Below are 27,986 nucleotides of genomic sequence, written 5' to 3' on the forward strand. Positions count from 1 at the left end.
AGCACACTAATATTTGGCTTAAGCACGTGTACCACACTTGTCTTTGCCTGAAGACACACACACATGCACATAAATATATTTGTATTAATTATATTATAAACACCTAATCATGTATAACAGTGCCCTCTGTTCTCTGTTTTGTCTCATGTCAGAAATATATTTTTATGGCTTAGCATCAATGATAAATTATAACTCGGATACTTAATTTAATCTGTGTTTAGATACTTGTTGCAAAGGCAAATCCACAGCTTCCTGCAGCTATTCTGTCACCTACTGGACCCTGCATCTTTAGTGATCTGTGCAGAGAGGCTCATTTTAATAATAATAGCGAATACCTATGTCAGTCATGCTTCTAAAGTGTTTTTACAAGTATTATTTAATTCTCACAACAATGTGTTCATGATTTCATTTTAGAGATGACAAAATCAAGGCATATGCGCCCAAGATCAACAGTTAGTAAGTGGCAGAGCTGGACTGTGAACACAAGTAGTCTGATTCCGGAGGCTGCTCTTATTAACCACTAAGAATGGAAAGATGGGGCTGCCCTGGTGGCGCAGTGGTTGAGAATCTGCCTGCCAATGCAGGGGACACGGGTTCGAGCCCTGGTCTGGGAAGATCCCACATGCCGCGGAGCAACTGGGCCCGTGAGCCACAGTTGCTGAGCCTGCGCGTCTGGAGCCTGTGCTCCGCAACAAGAGAGGCCGCGATAGTGAGAGGCCCACGCACCGCGATGAAGAATGGCCCCCACTTGCCACAACTAGAGAAAGCCCTCGCACAGAAACGAAGACCCAACACAGCCATAAATAAATAAATAAATAAAAATTAAAAAAAAAAAAGAAAGAATGGAAAGATGGGAGTGATACTTAGCTTATTCCATACAACTGTAATCCTGCATTCCTAGAACCTTCCCATTTTCTGAAGCAATGTGACCACCGAACTGAATTCTTACATTCTTCACAAAAATAAGAAGAATAGAGTTTTTTCCACTGACTTGGGCATAGTTGATGAGGTGTGACATCTCGATTAGGAATAGTGAAGTGCTGCTGGGCTCAGCTGTGTGCGCCTGTAGTCCCAGCTACTTGGGAGGCTGAGGCAGGAGAATGGATTGAGCCCAGGAGTTCTGGGCTGTAGTGCGTTATGCTGATGGGTGTCCACACTAAGTTCGGCATCTGTATAGTGACCTCCTGGGAGCGGGGGACCACCAGGTTGCTTAAGGAGGGGTGAGCTGGCCCAGGTCAGAAACGGAGCAGGTCAGAACTCCTGTGCTGATCAGTAGTGGGATGGTGCCCGTGAATAGCCACTGCACTCCAGCCTGGGTAACATAGCGAGACCCTGTCTCTTTTGTTAAGGGAATCCTATATCTCCTAAATGTTCCATATATCCCCTAAAAAAAAAAAAAAAAAAAGGATACTGAAGTGCTAACATTGGTAGCCAGTGTTTCTACCTCCTTGAGTAAGAACATAGATTATCCTAAATCCTGGGAAAGGTGTGGGCTCTGTCTCACTCTCCTTTAATATCCTACAATGCTACTACAAAACTGAGTGCTTATTGTGGTTCCACAAAGACTTTCTGAGTGATTCTCACTTTACTGATGAAATTGAGGCCCAGGGAGATAAAGACCTTGACTAAGGCATTACAGTAAGTGGCAAAAATTCCACCCATGGTCACAGGTCCATTTCATTTTTCACTTGACTATGTTGACACTCGGTGTTGATTTCTTGAGTTAATTTGTAGAAATGTTAAACTGCTAGAATTATTGAAACATACTGATTTGTTATGCTTATCATGATCATACTAGAATATACACAAATATCTTCATTATAGTGATCAAGCTGAGACTGCTGGTGGTTTGCTAAAGCAAATTACTCTCCAGATGTATTTGGGCCAGTAGCACTTTCTGGCTTCCTCATAGAGCATCCCTACCCTAAAGCAGGCTGGGCAGATCTCCTTCATATCTTCGCCACAAGAGTCTCAGGTGGTGTCAGACAAACGCTTTTGCTGTTTTTCCTCTGGAAAAGCTAATGAATTATGGTCAAGTGTGTTCAGGGTTCACAGACCAACCCACACGCCCAACTTCCTTCCCTGACAGTGCATTTTCCAAGACAATTTGAAAAGCACTACTGTCCAAACAAGAACCATTTTACATGGGAACCTTCCCATATGTCCTAACAACTTGCATCTTGATGGGTCTCTTTTATTTCTCTTTGCCCACTCACTATTACTGATGTGTATACATTTTTATATGTTTTTTTCACTCCTGATCAATTATTAATAGGTGTCTAGTCTTTCATGCCTCTGAGTTTTACCATCCTGATATTAAGATGGCCAAAAATGTAGTCATCACACTTCAGATACTCCATTCTGCCTGCCTTTACCTGTTTTAGAAGAACATGTGAACAAAAGAATTTCATTAAAATTTCTGGAACACACTATGTGTAATGAAGGGTTTTAGTGTCACTGACTTTGCCATCAGATTACACCTGGACTAGAATTCTGACTCTGATAATTACCATGTGACCCTGAACAAACTACTTAACTGTTCTACACCTTAGTTTCCTTATCTGTAAAATGGTGCTGAGAATAAAACATCTCATAGGGCTGTGAGCATTAAATGAGATAATGCATGAAAAGTGCTTAGCACAGTACCAGTTTGTACTGAGCGTAAGTGTTAATTACTTATTTACATCTTCCATACTGACTGATATAGAGAGCAGATCTTTTCAGGTCTCCCCAGTGGAAAGGGTAATGTGGGCCCAGAAGTCATACTTAAAATCTCCCCCATTATAATAAGGAAAAATACTGAAAAGACAAAGCTATAGGAGTCTTGTAAGTGTGTGAATAAATACCAATGGCACTGGCTAGCCTACTCAGTGTGATACACACACACACAAAATAAGCAAAAGTTGTGATGTAGTCACAAATGCAAGAACAACAAAACAAAGAAAGAAAAACAGCATAAAAATTCTACCATGTTATATTTTGGGAACTAGTATCTTTATAATCATATATATTTAGGTATGATTCATACCTTTAGTTCCACATGCCACATTAAATGCCTGCCTTTGTAATTATACTTGTAAACACTATTATAAAATTATATCTTGGGCTTCCCTGGTGGCGCAGTGGTTAAGAATCCGCCTGCCAATGCAGGGGATACGGGTTCGAGCCCTGGTCTGGGAAGATCCCACATGCCGCACAGCAACTGGGGCCGTGAGCCACAACTACTGAGCCTGCGCGTCTGGCGCCTGTGCTCCGCAACAAGAGAGGCCGCGACAGTGAGAGGCCCGCGTACTGCGATGAAGAGTGGCCCCCGCTTGCCGCAACTAGAGAAAGCCCTCGCACAGAAACGAAGACCCAACACAGCAAAAATAAATAAATAAATATAGATTTACTGCAAAAAAAAAAAAAAATTATATCTTTGTGGCTGAAAGTATACATTCATTTGTGAACTCCCCACGCTACAATTAAATTATGAAGGTAAGAAATAATTTTTATTTGGATAAGGAAAATAGCTTGTCCATGCGCACAGGTCCCCTTGTTCTTTGTTCTTCTCGGTTTGTGTGACAGAACCCCTAAACTTGTAGGTGCTGCCCCACTCTACCCCACCTCCCAAGTTTTCTCTGCTTGGCTTTCCTCAAAAATACATTCTATTCTGTTGTATTGAGCTCATGAGTATACAGATATTTATAGGCTTATTTCACTATAAGCACCCCAAAAACCATTAGGCAATTTTCAGGTCCAAAAAATAAAATAAAATAAAATTATATGCTGGGCAGTGTCGATGTTAAAGATCAAGGTATTTAGGAGACCTTCACTGCTCATCTCCCAATCTATTCTTGTTCTCAGTGACTTTGTGGAAATGTCACTTTTGAAAGGCTCTAAAAAATCTGACCTCCATAGCCTCTTTCCTTCTAGGTAGGGTGACTGTATTATACAAACAAATGTGAGTAATTATGACTGAATAAGGATTTTACTTCCAGCTGTGAAGAGCAGTCACAGAGGTGACATATTGGACTCCTGACACATTTCGAGGTTTATGGGAGTGGTTCACAAGCTTTTGGACAGTGAGGGACTATTTTCTGAGCACCTGCTATGTGCGAGGGTTGAAGCTGGGGGGTTATCAGTTAATTCACATTATGACTCAATGAGCAGGCTCTTTATATTTTCTCATTCTTTAGGGAAAACTGAAGCTTAGAGAGCTTTCCCCCAAATCGCATGGCCAATAAATGACAGAGGTTGGATTTGAGTCAGGTATGATTCCACCATTTAATAAAGCTGCATTAGATTTTAAAGATTCCAAAAAACCTATTTAGTAAAGCTCTTATGCATCTGAAATAGTTTAAATACAGGAATTCCTAGAAGCAGGGGAAAGTCTTTGAGCCTCTTTGAAATCTTTACAATCTGATTTTAACAGGTGGTGCTAAATTCCTCTTCTTCCTAAAGAGAAGCTAATTTCAAAAAAGATCTGATTTGGAATACTGACATAATTAAAGCTATCAAATAATTTTCTTGTTCTCTTTACAAGATATTAAACATTTTGGATCACTGCTTACAATAATCTAGCTATATGTGGACTATAAAGTCTATCTACCGCAAGGATAAATGTAATTTTCATAGTGACCGAAGGTAATTTTCCTGTGTTGTTAAAAATATATTTATACCGCTTTGCACATCACCTTCAGTTTATAATCATGGTTCATGAAAGTCTTGACATGTGAATATAATCTAGCAACATAGTTCATATATTTATAATTTTGAAAGAACAAGGGAAGCACCCTAATGTAATAGAAACAGCATAGCCCTGGGCTTTGTCCTCACATTGCCACAAGGTAGATGTATAGGTTTGTGTAATCCCTCAGTCTCTTTGAAGTCAGTGTCTTCAGTTATAAAATTTATTGGGTTGGACCAGGTGATCTGCGGGGTCCTTCCAGTTTTAAGGTTAATGATCATCATAATGAAGGGATCAGAGAGAACACACACTACACTAAAGAGGTTTTGTATGCTCTGAGCTGCCTTTTAGAAAGTTGGCAGTAGCCTTTAAATCAATCATAAACCAGAGGGCAGAGGTGCAATGTGTGAATTGAAAAGCTTCTTGCTCTTAATTTTTGGGTGCATTTCTGATACTGCAGAGTAGTTTAAACGGCTCTGAGTGCCCTAATGCCACACAAAACCCACATTACTCTAATCATTATGAAACCTTCACAGATGTGCACTGGAAAGATTTTTCTGAGGAAGCTGGAAAAATGAAACTGTAAATGCCTTCCAGCTGGCATGCCTTAATGTTCTTCATCTCATTGGAGATGTGTTCAGGTTAATTTCAGTTGATGACTGATAGCTCATCCAAATGTTACTCAAGATAATGTGGAGCAATTTTTCTCTCCTAGTGATGAACTCAGATAAGAGGGTGATTATTTAAAAAAAAAGTAACTAACATTTCTCAATGGAAAAAAATGGTATTATTACAAAAACACAAAATTAAATTATAATATCTTTTTTAAAAAAAGAAAAAGACTCAAGGTCGGGATATAAAAAGCATAAGGCTAATTACACACATGCATATGGTGTACATTCTAGTTAAGTACTGAGGGAGTTAACACTTTCGTGCCTGGCTGGTTTAGGTCATGCCATTTACATCCTGCTGTTCACAATAATAATGATAAGAAATCGGCTGCCTGCTATCACTAAGTGCCAGATACAGACCATATGGCAACAAGGCAACATCAAATTTTTAAAAATTGCAGTTTTCTTGAGACTTAAAATACTTTGATAGCTTAAGACATGCAATCTATTGCACATTTCCTTAATTCCTTTAAATTCCTCTTCTCATCCTGGCGTTGCTGCTGGCTGCTCTTCAGCTGTTTAATGTGAATGTGAAAACAAGCAAAGAACATGATTACAAAACCATATATCCTGGAATCTAAGTTCTTTACTTGGGACAATTTCCTTCTTTAAATGATAGCTACTCTCTCTATAGAAACAGTAGAATTCCAGGAAGAAAAACATAAAAAGGGATGACAAGCTATTCAGACTTATGCATATAGGCAGACACATAAAATGTGAAGTGATTTCTTAAAAGTAAAGATAAAAATAATGGAATCATAGAATGTTAAAGCTGGAAGGGATCTCAGAGCTCTTCAGACTCACCCTATTGCTTTACAGAAAAGGAAACTGAGGCAGAGTTGTGTTAAACCACCTGCCCAGGAGCACATGAGAGTTACAGACAGAAATGAGTCTACAGTTTAGGCCTACAGACTTCCATTCTAGTGCTCCTTCAAAATCTGTATATTATATGTTTACAGAGTTAAAGATAATAGGGTTTCAAAGAATTAATTTCTGATGATTGATTGAGAAATTGTTTGGTGTACAACAGATAAGCAAACCCAGGACTTCATGATTAAAAACAATACATTTCTAATAAATACAATATATATTTTGAGGAAAAGTTGAATACTTCTTTAATATGATTTTATCTGTTAACTGAATTAGTGAGTTGCCCTAATCACTCCATGCATCAAAAATTTTTGGTACAGATTTCAGAGTCATTCTACAAATCTTTTTCTATACACAAACTAAAAAGAGCGTATTTCTCATGGTCTGATGATGGATATCCTCTTCTGTAAAATGGCCTATGTGATCTAAAAGGTCCCTCTCAGCTCCAGCAGATTATGGTTCTATTGTACCCTGTTCACGATGAAGTGTGACTTTTGAAGCTGTGATCATCTGACTTCAAGGTAATTCAAGATTTAACTTTTGCTGGTTTAAAAAAGCCATCACTCTACAGTGTTGGTTAAAGTTACTTTTTGTTAAAGATAGTTTTATAACTTCAAATTATACTTAGACATTTCAGAACATCATTCTCAAGATAAATGTTCAGAAATTTCTACCTACTATTGATGAGACCATTAATCCATTGGAGTTTTTCTGTAACTCACACTTAAATGTATGAAATAAGATGCCCTTGAGACTATTTGCATCAGTGCAGAATTTTCATACTTTTTTATGTGAGTGCAATGTATTTTTAAAAGCATTTAAAATTAAACTCTACTCATCATTGAGATTGCATTAGACTTTTTATCTCTCTACATTTTCATATTTAAACTCCATGATTAAAACCAATCCCAGATATCAGAGCATCAAAAGGACAGGTAATAAAAGTGAGGGATAGCCATGGGTAACAGGACTTTCAGGTACAAAGCAGAGTAAAAAACTGAGCTTAGAAACTTAAAGTTAGAGCTAACAATTGATTTATTAAGAAGTGTTTCTGTGATTCAATTTTGATTTGATTATAAACTACTCAAGGACTTCAAAGGGTAAAGATAAATGATTACTAAAGACCACAGTATGAATTATGTAAAAATCTATCACTGAATTTCAGAAAAGCCATTACCCATTTCAATTTTTGTCAAAATGGCTGATTCTAGGGCTGGAGAAAGGAGAGTCTACAGCATCTTGTAGCTCTAGAAAGAAAAGAAAAGCTCAAAACCTGAAAACCATGTGGGTGGGGTATATCAAAAAGATACAGGAGACAAACTGAAAGAATTCCCAGTGGCCAAAGCTGAATCATGCTGAGCGACAAAATAAATAACATAGTATTGGATTATAACCCAAAGTATAAAATATCCATGAATACACACCGATATAAATAAATGATTGAATAAGTAAATGAGGCAGAGATGAATCTCTTACACAGAAGAATTTCAAATAATTTATGTAGCTACTAATTCCTCAAGGAGGTGAATCTTAACTCCCTATTCCTTAAATGTGAGTTGTACTTAGCAACTTACTCCCAAAGAGTAGAAATAAATTAAAAAAAACATAACTTTACAGTGAAGAAACCTGGCAAATGCTATCTCTGTCAGGTGATCAATGTCAGCATTATCAGTGATAAGTCACATTGATAGCATGTACCCTTAAAATGATGTGACAAGAAAGGCACTTCACCTCCGTGATCTTCCCCCAAACCCACAATCTCAACCTAAAAGAGAAAACATGATATACACTCAAACTGAGGGACATTCTATAAAACACATGACCAGTACTCCTCAAAACCCTCGAGGTCTTGAAAAACAAGGGAAGTCTGAGAAACTTTTAAGACCAGAGGAGACTAAGAAGGCACAATGACTAAATGTACTATGTACCCTGGACTGGATCCTGTAACAGAAAAAGGAAAAGGAAAATATGCGGAGAATGAATGAAATCTGAATTAAGTATGGAGTATAGTGAATACTAACATATCAGTATAGGTTTATTAGCTGTGACAAATGTATGACACTAATGAACTAACAATAGGGGAACTGGGTGTGGGGTATGTAGTAACTATCCATATTATCTTTGTAACTTTTCTGAAAATGTAGAACTATTCTAAAATAAAGTTTATTTAAAAACAAAGAAAGTTGATGATTTTGTTCTCTAAAGTTTCCACAAGGTAGGTTGCATGTTTTGACTGTCATTTTCTATTTGATTAAGTCTTGTTTGCAAAAAACTTCAGAATAACTAGGCAATAGAAGACTTGCTTAATGGCGACAGTTTATATGAGTATCAGATAGAGAAATAAATTGTTTCAAATTATGCTGCCCTCTGCCACAAAGCTCAAAGCATTTTTATAGAGTCATCACTCATTTTCTAATGTGATAAAACTTATGAAAGTGTGTTGTAAATTGTAAAAGACTATAAAACGTATACCATAATTAGTATTACTTTATGATTACTTTTATCATTATTCCTGAGATCTCAATAACGTATTGGTTGCTAAAGGGAGTTTCTACAGGTTAGATAATCGTTATCTTCAAAAAGTTAATGTCAAAAAAATGGTGCCATTTAGCCCCATAAAATAACACTTAATGTGATTTTAACTGTGTAGTTGTGCCCTTAGGAGAATTATGTGTAATTGTCCAATTTAGTTGGTTTCTCTTGCCTTGGTCAAACCAAGTACTTCATATTCTGAGTGTCATATTTGATGAGCCATTTTAATACAGAAGGCTAACAAGACTGATCATATATTTTATATACATATAATTTGACCTTGAACATATAGACACAAGCTGAGTGACCTCAGTAAGACAAAGCTGCAGACAAGTAAGATAAACTTACTGAATATTTATTCTCCTGAGAACACATTCTTGGAGTATGAGTGGGTGATAAAACATTTTTGGATGAATTTGGACTTTTGCCATCTTTTGAGATAAATCAGTGGTTGAAGTGAGAAGAAAACCAAAGCCGAAATGCAAATACACTGGTGAGACAGACTGACAGTGGTGGGAAACTGCTCTCCTGTGGTGAACTCTGTGGATTTTATTTTATCTAACCCAAGCCAATTGCTTTACAGAGCAATTAAATATAGGAATAACCAGTTTCAACCTCAAATCCTCTTAGTGAAGTGACTCTCCTACAGAATTAAATGCGTTAATTTTTTATTTATTGTTTAAAATAAAGACAAGGTGACACGTGGTTCCCCAAACTTTATTTTTACCACTCATCATGTGCTACTTAAACTAACCCTTTTCCTATCCTGTGGCCATAGACTTTATTATTTTCTAGAAACATACTGAAAGTCTTACCTGCTTGTCCATCACCTTAATCTATGTCATTTGCTGTCATTTATCAAATTCTCTGCCTGCCTGTGGGTGACAAATAGCATAGCTGGCTAGTTCAGGAAGACCCAGATCACTGATTCAAGGCATGTGACAAACAAAATGACACTCATATTTTACCTTCACTTCCAGAAGAAAGCAGCTCCTCATTACCACTATTGATTCTGTAAACATGTCAGTGCTGGTAAATACCTTTCTGACAATATCCACCTAATGAAACTCTGGGAGAAATGACAAGCCTGCCATTAAGCTTTCGAGCAACTGATAGCGGTAGAACCAAAATTTATCACTTATAAAAATTACTTGTCAATGTTTTATGGGTCATTTATCTAACCCATAACTATTAATATTGGTTATAGTTATATTGGAGATAACTATTAATGAAGTAGGTTTGAACCTTGAAGAGTTAAGCCTTCTACAAGTAAGTTGTTAAAATAATTAAGTGAACAATCTCTAATTCTAATACTAGAAAAGAGGCATAAATACATGCTATCAGAATTCAAAAGCTTTTCCTGGGTCCAAACTCAGGGACATATTGTGGACATAACTCCATAATAACAACAATAAAATTTTATCCTAAGTGTGCAAAGAGACTCTATCAGAAAAGCAATAAAACTTATTTATTTATATTTCAGTGAGGAACTTGTCACAAAACCTGATATTTATCAGATTCTTCACAAATAGTTTGGGAAGTTTACTTTGTTCCTTCTCTTGTTTTAGTAAAATAAAAAGTAAAGAACGTCATAAAATCTAGGTATCTCGAATTTTATGTTAATCACAACTTTCTAATAACTGAAACATAAAGTAGCATGAAATTCACTGCAGGGTCCTGAATGCTCCTAAATCATTTCATAAGTTTTAAAAATATGTTGAAAAATTACATTCCTTTCATTACTTTGCAAGTCCTTCCATTGGTATTCCTAGGCCATCTGAGGTTTTAAAATCTCCCCTGTTAGTTCAATGTATAGCCAGAGTTGAGGCCAGGGGCCCACGTTTCTCAACGTGTGCTCTGAAAACTACCTGCCTCAAAACCACCTGGGATTTTGTTAAAAATACAGGTCAGAATCTTTAGTGTTGCGCCTTGAAATCTATGTTTTTAAGAGGTCACCTGCATTACACTCAAGATCACTTCAAGGCTAAGTAGAAATATCGTAATGAATCCTGATTTTTTTCTACAATGAGTTATCACCTCACACCAGTCAAAATGGTCATCATTAAAAAGTCTACAAATAATAAATGCTGGAGAGGGTGTGGAGAAAAAGGAACCCTCCTACACTGTTGGTGGGAATGTAAATTGGGGCAGCCACTATGGAGAACAGTATGGAGGTTCCTCAACAAACTAATAATAGAGTTACCGTTTGATCCAGCAATTACACTCCTGGGCATATACCTGGAGAAAACTTTAATTTGAAAAGACACATGCACCCCAGTGTTCATAGCAGCGCTATTTCCAATAGCCAAGACATGGAAGCAACCTAAATGTCCATCAACAGAGGAATGGAAAAAGAAGATGTGGTACATATGTACAGTGGCATATTACTCAGGCTAAACAAGAATGAAATAACGCCATTTGCAGCAACATGAATGGACCTAGAGATTATCATATTAAGTTAGTCAGACAGAGAAAGAAAATATCATATATCATTTATATGTTGAATCTAAAAAAATGATACAAATGAACTTATTTGCAAAACAGAAATAGACTCACAGACATAGAAAACAAACTTACAGTTACCAAAGGGCAAAGCAGGGGGGATAAATTAGGAGTTTGGGATTGACATATACACACTACTATATTTAAAATAGATAACCAACAAGGACCTACTGTATAGCACAGAGAATTCTGCTCAATATTCTGTAATAACCTAAATGGGAAAAGAATTTGAAAAAGAATAGATACATGTATATGTATAACTGAATTACTTTGTTGTATTCCTACAACACAAACTAATCACCAAACTAACACAACTTTGTTAATCACCTATGCTCCAATATAAAATAAAAAACTTTTAAATAAATAAATAAAATTAACAACAAGGACCTACTGTATAGCACAGGGAATATATTCAATATCATGTAATAACCTATAATGAAAAAGTATCTGAAAAAGAATATATATTGTATATGCATATATTATATATATGTATAACTGAATCACTTTGCTATACACCTGAAACTAACACAACACTGTAAATCAACTATACTTCAATAAAAGAAAAAAAGAAATGTCATAATGAATCCCGATTTTTTCCCCTTTCTTATTTTCAGAAGCCTCCTAAAGCACAAACAATAGTCCCAGCAGCTGCAGCTTTACTTTGGTCCGTAGTGATAGGCTTGCTATCACGATTTGTCTCATTATTTATTTATTTATTTTTGACTTCCCTGCTAGCTCAGGTTTTTGAGATCCCAGGCCAATTAATTTCTTAATTCATCAGAGGGAAGTGTCACTCCTGTCTTCTATTTTGGCATCAGCTTGGTAAGGAACCAAGAAAACTCTTTGAGGAAAAAAAAAAAAATTGTTTTTAAGGTTTGCTGGAATTTAGCAAAATAGGCAGTCCATGGACTACTAGTTCGGATATAAATTGGTACAGCCTTTTTGGAATATGGCTCTTTCATCTTGGGAAACCAAAGAAGATCATGTTGGATTCCATGGCAGGGTCAGTGATGCTTCTGTGAGTCAGCCTTATTGACCCTAATACTACCCCCAACCATGCTGTAGATTTTGGGAGACTTTAATCTCCAGGTTTACTTCCACCCACATGCCTGAGCCAATATGAACCCCAAAAGACTAACCCTACAAGTGGGTTAGTCTTGTTACCTACTATTGTATGATCCTGGCATGGGCCTGTGGGCACAGTCATGGGGTACGTGATTCCTTCTTTCTTTGCAGTGTCCTTAAATTACTTTGCACGTGCTACCACAGTTATGTGTATCTCTGCAACTTGATGCATTTAGCAATTCACTGACAGCTCTCCCTCACACAGATATATTTGTAAAGGGGGCAAACATTTTTTTCTTATTGGATATTTTATGCATATTTGAAACAAAATAAAAAGCACTTTATAAATTAATAATAATAGCTACTATCTATTAATAATAATAGCTATCTATATCTATGCTGTATATCAGGCATGATGTTGGGCATTTCAAGTATATTATCTCTAACATTCTCACAGAAACTGCAAATAGGTAATATTGTTCCCACCTTACAAGTAAGGAAACTGAGGTTGAGATTGATAAGTCCAATATCATACAAGTAATGAGCAGAATCTAAATTTTAATTCAGATGTAAACTCAATAGTTTAAAATACAACCCCCAATTATACTTTTGCTGTGTTTTAACTGAATATTGCTAAACAGTACCTGGAACACACAGTAATTTTAAAGATTCATCTGGAGCCAGATGAATAGAACTTTGATTACTGCCAAGGTGAACTTGGGCAAATTTTTCAATTTCTGTGAGTTTAAGTTTCTTTACTTACAAAATGGGATTATATGAGGATTAAATAAGGACATGGGTGCCAAGAGCCAAGCCAACAATGGATCCTTATGACTATTTACCTTGTTCATTCATGCCCAATTATAGTGCTTACCATGTCCATATTATTATTTCACAGCAAACTGGAGCTGAGAGTAAAACGCATAGCTTGTAGGCCAAAACTTTAGGTTAAATTGAGAATAAAAGTTTGGATTTCTATCCATTCTGAGGAAAGAAATAATTACAAAATAATCTCACACCAAAAGCCCAATACAAAACCAGTCTTATAAAAAAGGCAGGGCTCCCTTACTGTCATATTTCACTGAAAAATAGCTAATTAACCACAGATTGCCAAATAAAGACAGATGAGTTCTTTCCCTCCAGTTCTTCCAGAAAAACCCTATTATCACTTTGCCAAAACAATGTGACATTTTCTCAAGGCTGGGAAATGCAAACAGATGAAAATAATACTGGCCTGAAGTGAAGAAATAGACACATAGAGAATTTCTCACTCAAATTTTTTGTCACATATTTTGTTGTTTAGTCAACTGTCCCATTCTCAGAATCTACAGGTGGGTTTGGAGGGCAATTCAAAGAAATGTTAAGAACTAAATGAAAGGAGAAGGACGCTCATGCAAAAGTGCTTTGTTTTAATAAGTTATGAATAAAGCAAGCAACCATAGTTTCATATAATATTTATACAACACCAAGAAAATTAACGAGAGGATTCCCTAACCTTTAGGAATTTTAGAATTAATGACTTAAGCCTTGGCTTCTTTCCATGGAAGTCATGGCAGAAGTCACAGTGAGCCTCAGGCTCTTGTCACAAATATAGCAATTACTCTTTACGACTTCACTAGAGATTCTTTTCTGTTTCAACACTCTCCTCAAACAAAATATTATAATATTAATTCACATCCATAAAAATGACAAATTCTATGGTTCCCTATCAGGCAGTGTTTTAAGGCTCCACTTTCAAACAGGTTTATAGGGAAACCCTCAGTATTCATTAGGGAAGAATCATTACAAAGAGTCTGTGTGGACAGTAGTTAAGCAAAGGACTGGAGAGCCAGGATGCCTGGGCTTTGGTCATAAACCCTGCCGCTTACTGTGTGATTTTGGGAGGAGACTTAATCTCTTCGTGCCTCTGTTTTGTCACCTGTAAAATGGGAGTAATAAGAAGGACCTACTTCATAAGTTGTGATAAGGATGTAAAACATTGAGAGCACTACCAGGTACATAGTATTAAAACCAACTTTTTTTCAGGATAAGCAATTTGTCAGTCACCACCTAGCCATTTGACCCTTGAGTAAGTCACTTTTTTGAGTCTGATTTTCTTAATCTTAAAATAGGGAATATATATAGTACCTAGCTGCAGAGTGAGGGCTAAAGATTGTCTTTGAAACATGGCTCTGTGCAGCAAATATAGTTGTTCACTGCATTGTAACCTATTATGGGTTTTATCTATATCTTTTATATCTTTTTTTACTCTCTATCTTATCATATAATTGCTTGTGTGTGTGTGTGTTTTCTCTCTCTCTCTCTCTCTATATATATATATACAAATTTTAGATTATTAATTCCCTGAGAAATGGAAGCAATGTATGTTTATATTCCATAGCACATAGGTCAGTATCTTAAATGTGGTGGGCACTCAAAAATTATCAACTGAGAAAAAATTAATATTAGTTTAATTTCAGTACTTTAGGATACACTAAATTCTGTGTGAGTCTCCTTGGCTTCACATTATGAATTATACAACACTCCCCAAGAACCTGGGAAATTAATATAGTAATATTTTCTATATCATATAGATAGAGGAAGTAGAGTAAAAGTTTGCAAGAATACTGAAAATTTATATTTTCCCTTTGATGATTTGCCGTTATTTGTTTCTCTTATAAGCTCACAACCCACTAGAACCCAGATCCATTATTTCCATACTTCAAATGTAACTAATGCATATTAATTTTAGAAATTTCCTCAGGTAACTGAAACTGGTAACATGAACGAGTAAGCCATGCTCTTACACCTCCAATCAGCTTTCAAAGTGCTGTTTAATCCCACGGTTGTGCTCTGTTCTGTCCTCACCTCGGTACACCTGTGCCTGCCTCTATCCATGGAGCTGTCTTGGCCCAGACACAGCTTCTAAATTCACAAAATCACAGGTCCTCAAGTATTCACTAATACTATCTTTTAGCAGCATATTGGTTTCCTACTGCTGCTGTAACATGTGACCACAAACTCAGTGGCTGAAAACAGCACAAATTTCTTCTCTTACAGTTCTGTCGGTGAGAAGTCTGACAGAGGTCTCACTGGGCTAAAACAAGGTATTGGCAGGGATGCATTCCTCCTGGAGGCCCTGGGGGAGACTCCATTTCCTTGCCCTTTTTAACTTCTAGACGCCACCCACATTCCATGGCTGGTGGCCTTCCTCCTCTGTCCTCAAAGCTAAGAACAATGAGTTGAGTTCTTCTCCCATCACATCACTCTGACTTTTCTTCTGCCTCCCCCTTCCTACATTTAAGGACCCTTGTGATTACACTGGGCCCACCCAGATAATCCAGAAAAATTTCTCTATTTTAAGGTTAGCTAATTAGCAATCTTCCATCTTTGAGCTTAATTCCCCTTTGCCATGTGAGGTGACATATTCACAGGTTCCAGGAGTTAGGACATGGCCATCTTTAGGAGCTCATTATTCTGCCAACCACAAGTTCTTCAAAAATATGTTAAACATTAGCACGTTGGAAAACTGACATTTTAAAATTGGAGTTCTTTAAGTAATTTGGGGGAATCAGACTTCTATAAGGGACAGATAGTCCACTGTTGGAAGTACGCTCATACAGCAATGCCAAGAGGTTCTTTCATCTTAGAAGTCTGGTTTCCACAGTGACCAACACAGCATCATCTGTTGTTTTGCAGCCTGCGCTGTAGGGCACCCACCTCGATTCCGGCACGAACAAATAAGTGACAGAACAGAAAGCTCTCCTAGCAAACACACTGTTTCTAAAAGTCCACAGACTGAGGATTCATAATTCAGCCTCTTCCAGCTTAGTCTGTTTCCCACTGTGTGCTTGGCAACATGCTGGACTCAATGGAAAGACATCATTCACATTGGATGGTTTCCACTGACTGTCAAGTTGACTGCAAAGGGAAATGTATGGCAGAGAACACCTCAAGTTCAGCTACAGATGTCAGAGTGCTCGTGTCACAAATGAGCTACAATCTGAATGCGGAGATTTGCTTCAGGTGGAAGCCGGCTTTTTAGACTTACAATTTCCACCTTTAGCACAGCTTGTCATTGGTAGCATGGCCTTGGAATTAGACAGCCAGGTGCAAAGCCCAGCTCTTTCCCTTAGGAGATTTGTCATCATGGGCATTTTACTTTTTAGGTCTCAGTTTCTGCATCTATAAAATTAATTATCGCTACCACATAGGATGATTATGAGGAAAAGTGAGGTAATGTATTAATATTTTAGTACAGTGCTTATGGCACACCATAAGCCCTCGATGGATGGCACTACTTTTACTTTTTCTCTTTTTAATCTGTTAGACTTCACTGCTTTAAATTCCAGCTAAAATATTAGGGAGAATATGAAAGGATATATCTTTTACCCATGGGAACAAGCTACTGAATTTTTACTCTACTGATATACTATTTGTTAAAATATTTCACTCTATAACACTGTAACTGAACAAAATGTTAAATCATTAAAAAATGAAAATTTTAGTTTAAATGGCTTTCTAGCAACATGAGATGAAATTTCTTATTATTTTGCAAATTCCCTTATTTGTGAATGTAGATTATTCCTGCCTTGTTTCCTTGCCTCTATGCTTTTTGGTCTCTCACATCTAAATTTCATGGCATGGGTTAGATCCCTGGTCAGGGAATTAAGATCCTGCAAGCCATGCAGTGTGGCCAAAAAAAAAAAAATTTAAGAAGACTCTTTTTAGGTATTCCTCCAGATAGCTACACATAATGGTTTAAATCTCACACTAAGTTTATCCGAATACCATCTTCCACAGGGTTAAGTGGGCTTGCTCTATCTGCTTGTTTTTTCCTTTCTTTTTACTACCTTATTTCCTTTGCCTTTTTCTGCCTCTTCTTTCTCAGTTGTATACTTGGCAATATCTTAGAGCTCATGACCGTATCTGTTCTACATGTCCAGGGAAGCCTAATAGAAAGTTAGGAAATATAATGAACGGGTTCCCTACAGTCTTAGATGGCAGACTTCTTCACTGGTTGAGTGCTGATGGGTCCCTTTGAATGTCTTTTATCTGAGCCCGGGTAATGAGAATAGGTATATCTCTTCTTGGAAATTAATGCTGTTTTTGTCATCTATCTCCAAAGATACAACTGCAGTTTGAGTGTGATGCAGCTCTCTTACTGCTTCCCCAACTCACTGCCCCCTGCTAGAATATAAATCCCTCAAGAGGAGCGATCTTTCTCTGTTTCATTCACCGATGCATCCCAACTGTCTAGAACAGTGCTGGGCACATGGTAGGCACATGGATATTTACGGAATGAGTTGCTCTTAGGGAACAAGAAGTCTAGCAAGGGTTAACCTTATGTAGGGGGAGGGATGTTGGGAGTAAGGCGGACCAGAAGGCTGTACTATTTGTTCCCGAGAGAGCAAACATTAAGAAAGGTTTTGTGCTTTGCTTGTCCTCTCCAAATATCTCGTGGTCTTGCTTTCCATACTGTTTTTTTTCTAAGATCTTTTTATCACAATCCTAACAACTACTGTATTAACGTAGTATCTTAAACATTCTTCCATAAGTACCACTTTTGAAAATATGTTCGGCTGAGGAGATCGCTCTCCCTGTTACCTACGCTCACATCAGCCACACCTCTGTGTGCAACTATTTCAGGGAGGAGACTGCCACTGTGACTTTGCCAAAGGACAAGTTATTAAAGGAATTATTAAAACAGAGTGTATAAAAATAGCATTAAATATTTATTTGTAAATTGTTGAACATATTCATAAAAATTGTCCATCTAATCTTCAATGCTTATGCTAAATATTGATACCCTTGTGTCTGTAATCACCAGTAAAAACTATAGCTTCAATCTTCAATGTTTTCCTTCTTCCTCTTTTATTTCTTCTTGCTGTCTGTTTCTTCCTCTCCCGCTCTTCTGTAAATACTCACAAGGAACATACAATAGCCACAGTACGGATAGGTGCTGGCCTGCAGAGTAGAGTAAGGGGATTCCTATTGAGAGGTCCTCGTGGTCCTAAAGGAGGTAACAGATGTTGTGGTCAACATGATCCTGTGTGGTAAGTTCTACAAGGAGGTGGGTTTGTAGGAGATGCTGTCTGAGCACAGAGGAGAGTAACTAACTTAGCCTATAGGTTTAGGGAAGCTTCCCAATGGAGAAATCTTGAAAGAAGAGTAAGACTTCTATAGGAAGTCAAGGAAGATAGGAGATTTCACACAGAAAGAATATGTCCCTGACCCTGCTGGTTGCCCCTTCAGGTACATTTCCTCTTCAATTATTCCTTGCCATCTAAATCCTCACTTTGTTTTTCTGGATGTCTCATGAATCACTTAAGGCTTCGGTGCTCCCCAGCCTCAGGGATTAAATCTTGGTTGGTCTGACTCAATAGGAGCAATTCTATTACCCTTTCCATGGTCGGTTTAGAAAAGATTACTTCATTCCATCCTGGTCCATGAGACAGCTTTGAGAGAAAATTTGCTGTGGGGATGCTGGGACATCCTGTGTGAGGACAGAATGGTCTCTTCTGGTTTTTATATGCTATGTCAGAATATGAAGTTTGAAACTAATACAGACACTTGTCACCACAGGAGACAAATCTGAAGAAAAAGAGCTGTGTCTCTAAGTATGGCATTGGGCCATAAAACAACAATCCTGGAACCACTAACTGGGACTAACTCTGATTTCTTGTTGTGTCTGATAATAAATCACTTATTTTGTAAGTTCTTTTGAGTTAACTGATAAATAAAAACAAAGTCTTAAGGGAATAAATTATCAGAGTTCCACAATCCGCATACTTACTGTGAAGGGCCAGGCTAGTGTTCCCTATTGTACTGAACTGAGTAGTTAAGGGTGAATAAGCAACAATTTTCCCAAGGCTGAGGATGAAAGACCAGAGCCAACTCTCACAAGCATGAGATGCCAATAAATAAAGACCTGAAGAAACTAGTTTGATTTTGTGGGAAAATGTAAGATGCCTTAGTCAAAATATGAATGCCAAAGATAAATTTTGCTAATCTCTGCAAGGATATAGAAAGTGAGTCTGGCAGCAAACGATAGGTTGGTCTCTCTGACATTGGTTCCTTTAAGCTGACAGGCTCACCAAGTAGACTCATTCATATAAAAGCCTGTCCCCAAACCTTCAAAGCTTTAATCATGAACCACTTGTACTGATTTTGTTTTACCACGTGAATCATTTTCATTTTACGGTTTCACCATGATCTTTGGTCTAGCATGCTCAGGGCTTCTTCACTGTTTTTCCCCTCCACTTTTCCCCTACATACAATTTGATAACTTCCTCTGTCAATACCTGAGGCTTCCTCAAAAAATAATCCTACCAATTTTGGTCAGCTAGGACCATCTCCTCTGGCACAGACTACTCTGAACAATAGATCTGCTCCAGCTTTATGAAGATCCTGGACAAGATCCACCAAAACCCCCTCTTATAGAGACAGAAAATTGACAAAGTTATGGAAAAAAGCCCATTCTTTTCATTTACCGATATTCAACATGTACTTGGTTTTTGAACATATAATTGCAAAGTGTAATTATCAACCTTACTTTTGCAGAGAACATTCAGCTATCTCAACGTCTATATTGCAAAATTATAAAAGAATTACTGAACCCACATTAATTCATATTGATGTAAATTTAGAGTATGTACATGCACCAAATAATAAAAAAAATAGATATAATAAATTAAAAGTAAATAATAATGGTGTTTATTTTCCTAAGATAGGTACATTGGGGCAGGTTCCTTAGACATGTGCTTAGATATTAACAGGACAAAACACTGTTTCATAAATATTTTCATAAAGAAGTTCTGGCTTTTCAGGATAACCTTTATAGTTCTTTCTTAAGCACAAGAGAACATTCCTATAAAATGGACAAAAACCTATTTTCCTGGTTCTCATTGTTTCCCAAAACTATGAGCTAGACTGAAAAGCCACAAGAGCGAAACCTCACCACTCTTGTCACTTCTAGAATTCTAGTGCTTAACAAAATGCCTGACATATAATGGGTGTGCTGTTCTTTAAATATATTTTTTTGGAATCAGAAGTCTGAGTATTGCTTCAGATCTGTATCTGATGGTCTGAAAGCACTGAAACAAACTGTGGAGGTGCTGTTATCTAGTGAGTGTCACTGTGCTTCCAGAAGACTATGCCCTGTTTCTGATTTCAAACATGGACTCTTAGAGTTGAAGGGGAGTGAAGGGGTCTTTTCCATAGACCTCTCACCCACGTCAGCAAAAATGCCATTCGATTTCTGCTCTTTTTGGTCTTAGGGTGCTTGCTACATTCAATCATTTGTCTGAGGCATTCTTTCAGAAGAAAGACAGAAGAAATTTACTCCATCTTCTATATGACTGTATTTTAATATCCAGAGGAAGAGCTGTCTCTTCTGCATGTGAACAATCCCTAATTTTTTATTTGACACTGTTTCTTGATCCTCATCATCTTGATATTTAATCCTTTCACCTTTCTCTGGGACATGGAAATCTCCTTTAAAATGTGGTATCAAGAATTGAACTCAATACTCCTGATGCACTCTTTTTATCCCAATTAAAAATATAAGAATCCTAGAGAAAAGTTGAAGGAATGCTATATTGAACACCTGCATATTCTTCACCTGTATTCACAAATTTTAATATTTTATCTTATTTACTTTTTTCTGTCTGTATATAAATATACGAATTTTTACCTGAAGCTTTGATGTTAAGTTGCTGACATTACAACACATTGCCCCTAAATATATTAGCACGTATTTTATAAGAACAAAAACATTCTCCCACATAACCACTATACCATCAACACACCCAATGTAACACTGCTATGACAATATACAGTCAACATTCAAATACCCCCAACTGTCCAATTGTTATTTATAGGTGTTTCTTTTTTTCCCTGCCCCAGGATCCAACCAAGGACCATGGTTTACATTTGGTGGTTATGTCTCTTTAACCTTCTTCAAGTTCTCTCACTTTTCTTTTTCTTTGATCATTTTTTCTTTTTTAAAGACTGTGGGATAGGTGTCTTATAAAATGTTCCACAATTTGAATTGATGTAATTGCTTTTTCATTATTAAATTCAGGTTAAACATTTTCACAAGAATATTACATAGGTAAAGTTGTGTCATATCACTCTATCACATTAAGAGGAGCATGGTATCAGTTGGTCCCATTACTGATGGCAAACATTTTGGTCATTTGATCACCATTATTTAAGATGGTGTTCCCAAACCCTCCTTTATAAAGGTCAGTATTCTCCTTTGTAATTAATCCACAATATGTGAGGTAATACTTTAAGACTATATGATTATCTTGTTCTCCAAGATTTATACCTATAGTTTTAGCATGTATTGATGACCCTTGCCTTCATCAGTTATTACATTGGCAGGTGCAGCATTTCTAATTTTATCCTTTTAATCTTTATTAGCTGGCATTCTAATATAAAGAAGAGCTCTGCCTTTCCTGATGTGCTTTGAGTACTTTTGATCTCCTTTGTTCTGAATATTATACTCTTCGCATTGCAGCCTTAGATTGAAGTAAATTATTTTTCACCATCAGGTCACACAGTTCACTCATTCAAAGAACAAACAGTAGTTCCATTTGAACATGTGGAGTTTTAAATCATTCATCATATATTAGAGCATTAGAGTGTAAGAATTATTTAGATATATTCATATAATTCATAGGAGATATTGCTATTTCTTTAGCATCCTGACTTAATTAGTTTTTATGTTTTCAAAACTCTCTATTGACTTAATGTATTTTTCTGGCCTCTTACTTCCTACTGGAGGTTTATCTACCTTCTGTCATTGTACTGCAGATACGTGGCTAGCAATAAAAATGATCACATAATATTTATGAAAATGACTGTAATTCTACCCATAGCTACAAAGTCATCTGCCAATGATTTTCTCCACATCAGTACTACATGTTAACATGTTAGGACATACATGTTTTTATTACATGCTAAAATTAAATGAGAATTATAAACACTAAATATAGGAATCATACGACACAATATTGCAACTTAATACTTCTCTGCAGAAAACCCTTGAGATAGAGATACTGTTAATATTTAAGCATATTAATTACTCAGAAAATGGTCTAAACGGTTTGAAATTAGGATCATCTGATCCACCTTTTTTTTTTTTTTTTCAGAGAATATGACACAAACTAGAGAAACTAAAAATCATTTCTTTTCAAGGACATTGGTATTTTTTTGTTTTGGCTTGGTTCATAAAATCACAGGAATTCCTGAATTGGTGTTTCTCTCATGAGTGCCATTTACAGAAGAAACAGATGGGACTTTTCTTCCCATAAAGACTGTATGTGGCTGCAGGAGTTAAACATATTTCTCAACTGCAATCTGGCACTGCTTTTTAATTTCTCAAATTGAAAAAAACATAAGGCAAAAATTATGAGCCATTTCTCTTGTTATTATACTGATTACACAGATTCATCATGAACAAGACAGATGCTAATTTGTGCATAAAGCATATTCCTTTTGACAGGAAAATATACATAAGTTGTGGTTGAAAAAAGACAAGGATAGTGTTAAAACCATTTTTCGATTTATGTGGAAAGTTTCCAGTGAAAGACATGATCTCCTGCTTTATCACATCAACAATAATTCCTAGATACAGAATGTCAGTAAAGACACCCAAACAAATCTCTGTCCATGGAGTCCGGTGGCTTGGCAATTGGGAATTTTTGAATCAGTGGTGAACCCAAGCAAATCAAGGAAGGTGACTGTGATGGAGAGAAAACAATGAGGTCACCTGTGCCCCAATTTCTTGCACCATTTCTTCTACAGAAATTCCAATGTGACCTTCAGCAATTCCCTTAACATATTTTGGTTTCTGCTTTCCTATTTCTAAATTCAAGATATTTGGGTCACATGCTGGCTGTTGACCTTTTAGCTATAAAATTTGATATATGGATTCTATTTTTCAAGCTATGTAGAATGAGTTTGTGGTCTAAAGTTGAACTGATATAAATTTAGAGTCAAATAACCCCCATGACAGGTGGATTTTCCCCAAATCCCATTATGACCTAGAAAATTTGGTATTAAAAGCAACTTCCCTCCTGATAATCTTATAAGTACTTAAGTGCCAGAAATTCAAGACCTAGTCAGTGGAACAAGAATGATATCTGCCAAGAATGATGGCAAAGCAGAGTTTTAGAAGAGTGGAAGATTAAAGCTTAAAGCTGGGAGAATGTCTGTGGTGATGGATGAACTTCTATTTAACCTGTAATAAAAATCATACTTTTCTTTCAATGCCTAGTCAAAAAGCTACTTACCCCATAACACCTTCCCAATTGCCCCTCCCCCATGCTCTTTTCCATTCTGTTTCCCTACCACTTTGTTCTTTGTCCCTTTGATGTGGTCTTCTATTAAAATTATCTACATATTAATTCCTCCCACTGTTTTGTAAATTTCTTGAGCCTTCACACACTTCTCTTTCATTTTTGTGTTCATTCTTCCGTTCTCTTCTCTCACTATTCTCCCACCCCTACTCCCAGACCACATCGTCTAAATATTGAGTAGAACCTACTCAATATTTCTTTCTCAAATTTAACATTATTTCAATTGACAGATGTGAATATATATGTCAGAGCATCAAAATCATTGAATTTGAACAGTTTCTTGATTCATTATGACTGTAGACAGTTAAGTACCCATCAATCTCTGGCAGGCAAATGTTAAGATTTACCTGACTGAGCTTGTTGAAGTCAGGGACCACCATGTCTTGTCCAGCTTTGCGCTGCCGGCACTGGTCACGGCATCTGGCACCGAGCATGTGCTCTCTTAAGGCTTACTGAATGGAACAATCCTGACCTATGAGCTAGGTGAGGATTAGATGGGGAGCTGTGTAGAGAAAACAAAAGATTAGTTTTTTCTTGGATGAATTCAAAAGAGACTTCCAAGAAAATAAATAAGGGATTGCAGCTCTCTATGAACCATATTATCTGCAATATTTTCAGAGTAACTAGTCTTTAACTAACTACAGTTGACCCCAGAGCAACTCGGGGTGGGGAGGTGGTTAGGGGCGCTGACCCCTGCACAGTCCAAAATCCACATGTAAGTTCACTGTCTGCCCTCCCTATGTGGGGGTCTGGATCCGTGGACTCAACCCATCAGGATCATGTAGTACTGCAGCATGTATTTATTGAACAAAACCTGTGTATAAGTAGACCTCCACAGTTCAAACCTGTATTGTTTAAGAGTCAACTGTAGTCTCATTTCAACAATAAACAACTTTTTGTGAAAATGACTCTACTACCCAAAGCAATCTACAGATTCAATGCAATCCCTATCAAACTACCACTGGCATTTTTCACAGAACTAGAACAAAAAATTTCACAATTTGTATGGAAACACAAAAGACCCTGCATAGCCAAAGCAATCTTGAGAACAAAAAATGGAGCTGGAGGAATCAGGCTCCCTGACTTCAGACTATATTACAAAGCTACAGTAATCAAGACAGTTTGGTATTGGCACAAAAACAGAAACATAGATCAATGGAACAGGATAGAAAGTCCAGAGATAAACCCACGCACATATGGTCACCTTATCTTTGATAAAGGAGGCAAGCACATACAGTGGAGAAAAGACAGCCTCTTCAATAAGTGAAGCTGGGAAAACTGGACAGGTACATGTAAAAGTATGAAATTAGAACACTCCCTAACACCATACACAAAAATAAACTCAAAATGGATTAAAGACCTAAATGGAAGGCCAGACACTATCAAACTCTTAGAGGAAAACATAGGCAGAACATTCTAGGACATAAATCACAGCAAGATCCTTTTTGACCCACCTCCTAGAGAAATGGAAATAAAAACACAAATAAACAAATGGGACCTAATGAAACTTAAAAGCTTTTGCACAGCAAAGGAAACCATAAACGAGACCAAAAGACAACCCTCAGAATGGGAGAAAATATTTGCAAATGAAGCAACTGACAAAGGATTAATCTCCAAGATTTACAAGCAGCTCATGCAGCTCAATAACAAAAAAACGAACAACCCAATCCAAAAATGGGCAGAAGTCCTAAATAGACATTTCTCCAAAGAAGATATACAGATGGCCAACAGACACATTAAAGAATGCTCAACATCATTAATCATTAGAGAAATGCAAATCAAAACTACAATGAAGTATCATCTCACACCAGTCAGAATGGCCATCATCAAAAAATCTAGAAACAATAAATGCTGGAGAGGGTGTGGAGAAAAGGGAACACTCTTGCACTGTTGGTGGGAATGTAAATTGATACAGCCACTATGGAGAACAATATGGAGGTTCCTTAAAAAACTACAAATAGAACTACCATACGACCCAGCAATCCCACTACTGGGCATATACCCTGAGAAAACCATAGTTCAAAAAGAGTCATGTACCAAAATGTTCATTGCAGCTCTATTTACAGTAGCCAGGACATGGAAGCAACCTAAGTGTCCATCATCGGATGAATGGATAAAGAAGATGTGGCACATATATACAATGGAATATTACTCAGCCATAAAAAGAAATGAAATGGAGGTATTTGTAATGAGGTGGATGGAGTTAGAGTCTGTCATACAGAGTGAAGTAAGTCAGAAAGAGAAAAACAAATACAGTATGCTAACACATATATACGGAATCTAAGGGAAAAAAACAAAAGGTCATGAAGAATCTAGTGGCAAGACGGGAATAAAGACACAGACCTACTAGAAAATGGACTTGAGGATATGGAGAGGGGGAGGGGTAAGATGTGATAGGGTGCGAGAGTGGCATGGACATATATACACTACCAAACGTAAAATAGATAGCTAGTGGGAAGCAGCCGCATAGCACAGGGAGATCAGCTCCGTGCTTTGTGACCACCTAGAGGGGTGGGATAGGGAGGGTTGGAGGGAGGGAGATGTAAGAGGGAAGAGATATGGGAACATATGTATATGTATAACTGATTCACTTTGTTATAAAGCAGAAACTAACACACCATTGTAAAGCAATTATACTCCAATAAAGGTGTTAAAAAAACACAATAAACAACTTTTTAATAAACTGTGTGAGACAGTGAGATACAAAAGGAATCTTATTAACATTCTAGATTGAATCATCTAAGGTTTTTATCTCATTTTCTTCTTCTTCTTCTTTTTTTTTTTTTAAATACCCCCAAAGCAGCACTTACTTACCCAATGAATTCCAAAACATTTAATTTATTAGTCTGGCATTTCATAATCACCGACTTTGACTGACATGAGCTAACACATAGGACGATAGCCAAAGAGTTAGAAAACATAAATCCATGATTCTTAAACAATAGTAACAAAAAAATTAAAAAGTTACAGATATCAAAACTTTAGATGCATCGCACTGAAAAGAAGGCTTGTGCGCCTCATAATTTAAAGAGGCAAAACAAGGCGCTACTGAAACCTCACGTTAAACAGCTTATCATTAAGCTGATGGAAAGGAGCAAGTGGTCTCTCCATCTCAGCTTCCCTTAACAGTTTTCCAACAGCTGAAAAAAGAGGTGGGAGGGGTGAATTCATTTATGCATGCACAGATTTACTGCTTTAATAAAACACTATCAGCTTGTTTTAAATGAACTGTTTAAACACCAACTGCAGCCTGTGTCGGCTAATCCTCCGTTCTAACCTCCCCATTGCTTTCACCTGCATTTCACTTAGCTCCGCAAGCAGAGTAAAATGCCTCCTTCAGAACGCACCTGTCTGCACAACCGGAAAAGGAAGCTCCCGTGGGCTCACAGCAAACCGTCAGTCCCGCAAGGCCCATGAATTTGTCCGGAACTGCTTCCGGGGGAGCGGAGAGCAGATCTGAGTGGATCCGAGTAGCTGTGCTGCCATACAGACAGGTTTAGCACTAGCTACGGAGTGACTATAGCGAGGAAGGGGCGGTGGTGCTGGGGTGGGGGTAGGCGTCGGGCCGAGGCGCCCGCGTGGCCCTTCTCCGGCTTCCTCGTCCTGCTGGTCGCTCCCCCCGAGGGTGAAGCTGTCTCACAGCAGATGCATGATGAGCGTGCAGTCCTTATAGGAATCCCCGTTTAGTGTGTCCAGCTCGCCCGTGGCATCTTCGGAGGCTTGTTTGGCTAAGAGGCAGGGCTCCTCGGGCGCTCTCTGGGTCTCACAGTAGAACACGGAGAAGTTGAGGGCCAGGCCCAGCCGCATGGGGTGCGTGGGCTGCATGTGCTCTTTGCTGATTTCGAAGGCTTCCTCGTGGTGGCCTCCGGAGCTTCGACCACACTGTTTTTCTTCTCGCCGGAAGCTGCCTCTGCCAGGTAGCGGTAGTAGTCGCCTTTCATCTTCAGGTAGAGGACCTTTGCTCTCACACTGGAAATCAGTGCAGTTCTTGATGAGGAACTTGTCCAGCAGAGCCGGCACGACGCGGCACACCGTTTCCAGCTCCTTCTCGATCTACGCCTGGTAAGCCTTAACCTTCTTTCTTCTCATGGTTCGGCCATGGTTCTCTGCTCGATGCTAATGATAACCCTCCAGGAAGACCGCTGGGCACCGACCACGTTCTTGTAGGCCTGAGAGAGGAGGTTTCGGTCTTCACTGGGGAGAGGTTCGTTGAGCTCGGTCACCGCCTTCATGGCGGAGGCCCTGTCGTCGCAGCGCTCCGCATGCTCGGCCAGCCGCGCCCGCTGCAGCAACGGCTCGCAGTGCCGGTTACCGCTAAGGTCCCGCCTC

The 27,986-nt window shown here is 37.8% G+C and overlaps 1 long non-coding RNA gene and 1 pseudogene across 2 annotated transcripts in view; one reads left to right on the forward strand and one right to left on the reverse strand.

The window, feature by feature from the left end:
- The window catches only part of LOC309629968, an 820,276-nt gene that overhangs the window by 118,995 nt on the left and 673,295 nt on the right, over nt 1-27,986 (forward strand). The gene's annotated exons all lie outside the window — the stretch shown is intronic.
- Nucleotides 531-27,985, reverse strand: LOC309628992 (14-3-3 protein eta pseudogene; annotated as a pseudogene). Its single transcript, XR_014249499.1, has 2 exons — nt 27,005-27,985; nt 531-24,159 (listed from the first exon to the last, which is right to left on the reverse strand). The product of XR_014249499.1 is annotated as a 14-3-3 protein eta pseudogene (transcript).

Source organism: Balaenoptera borealis, assembly GCF_965194805.1.
Source record: "Balaenoptera borealis genome assembly, chromosome: 5".
NCBI lineage: Eukaryota > Metazoa > Chordata > Mammalia > Artiodactyla > Balaenopteridae > Balaenoptera > Balaenoptera borealis.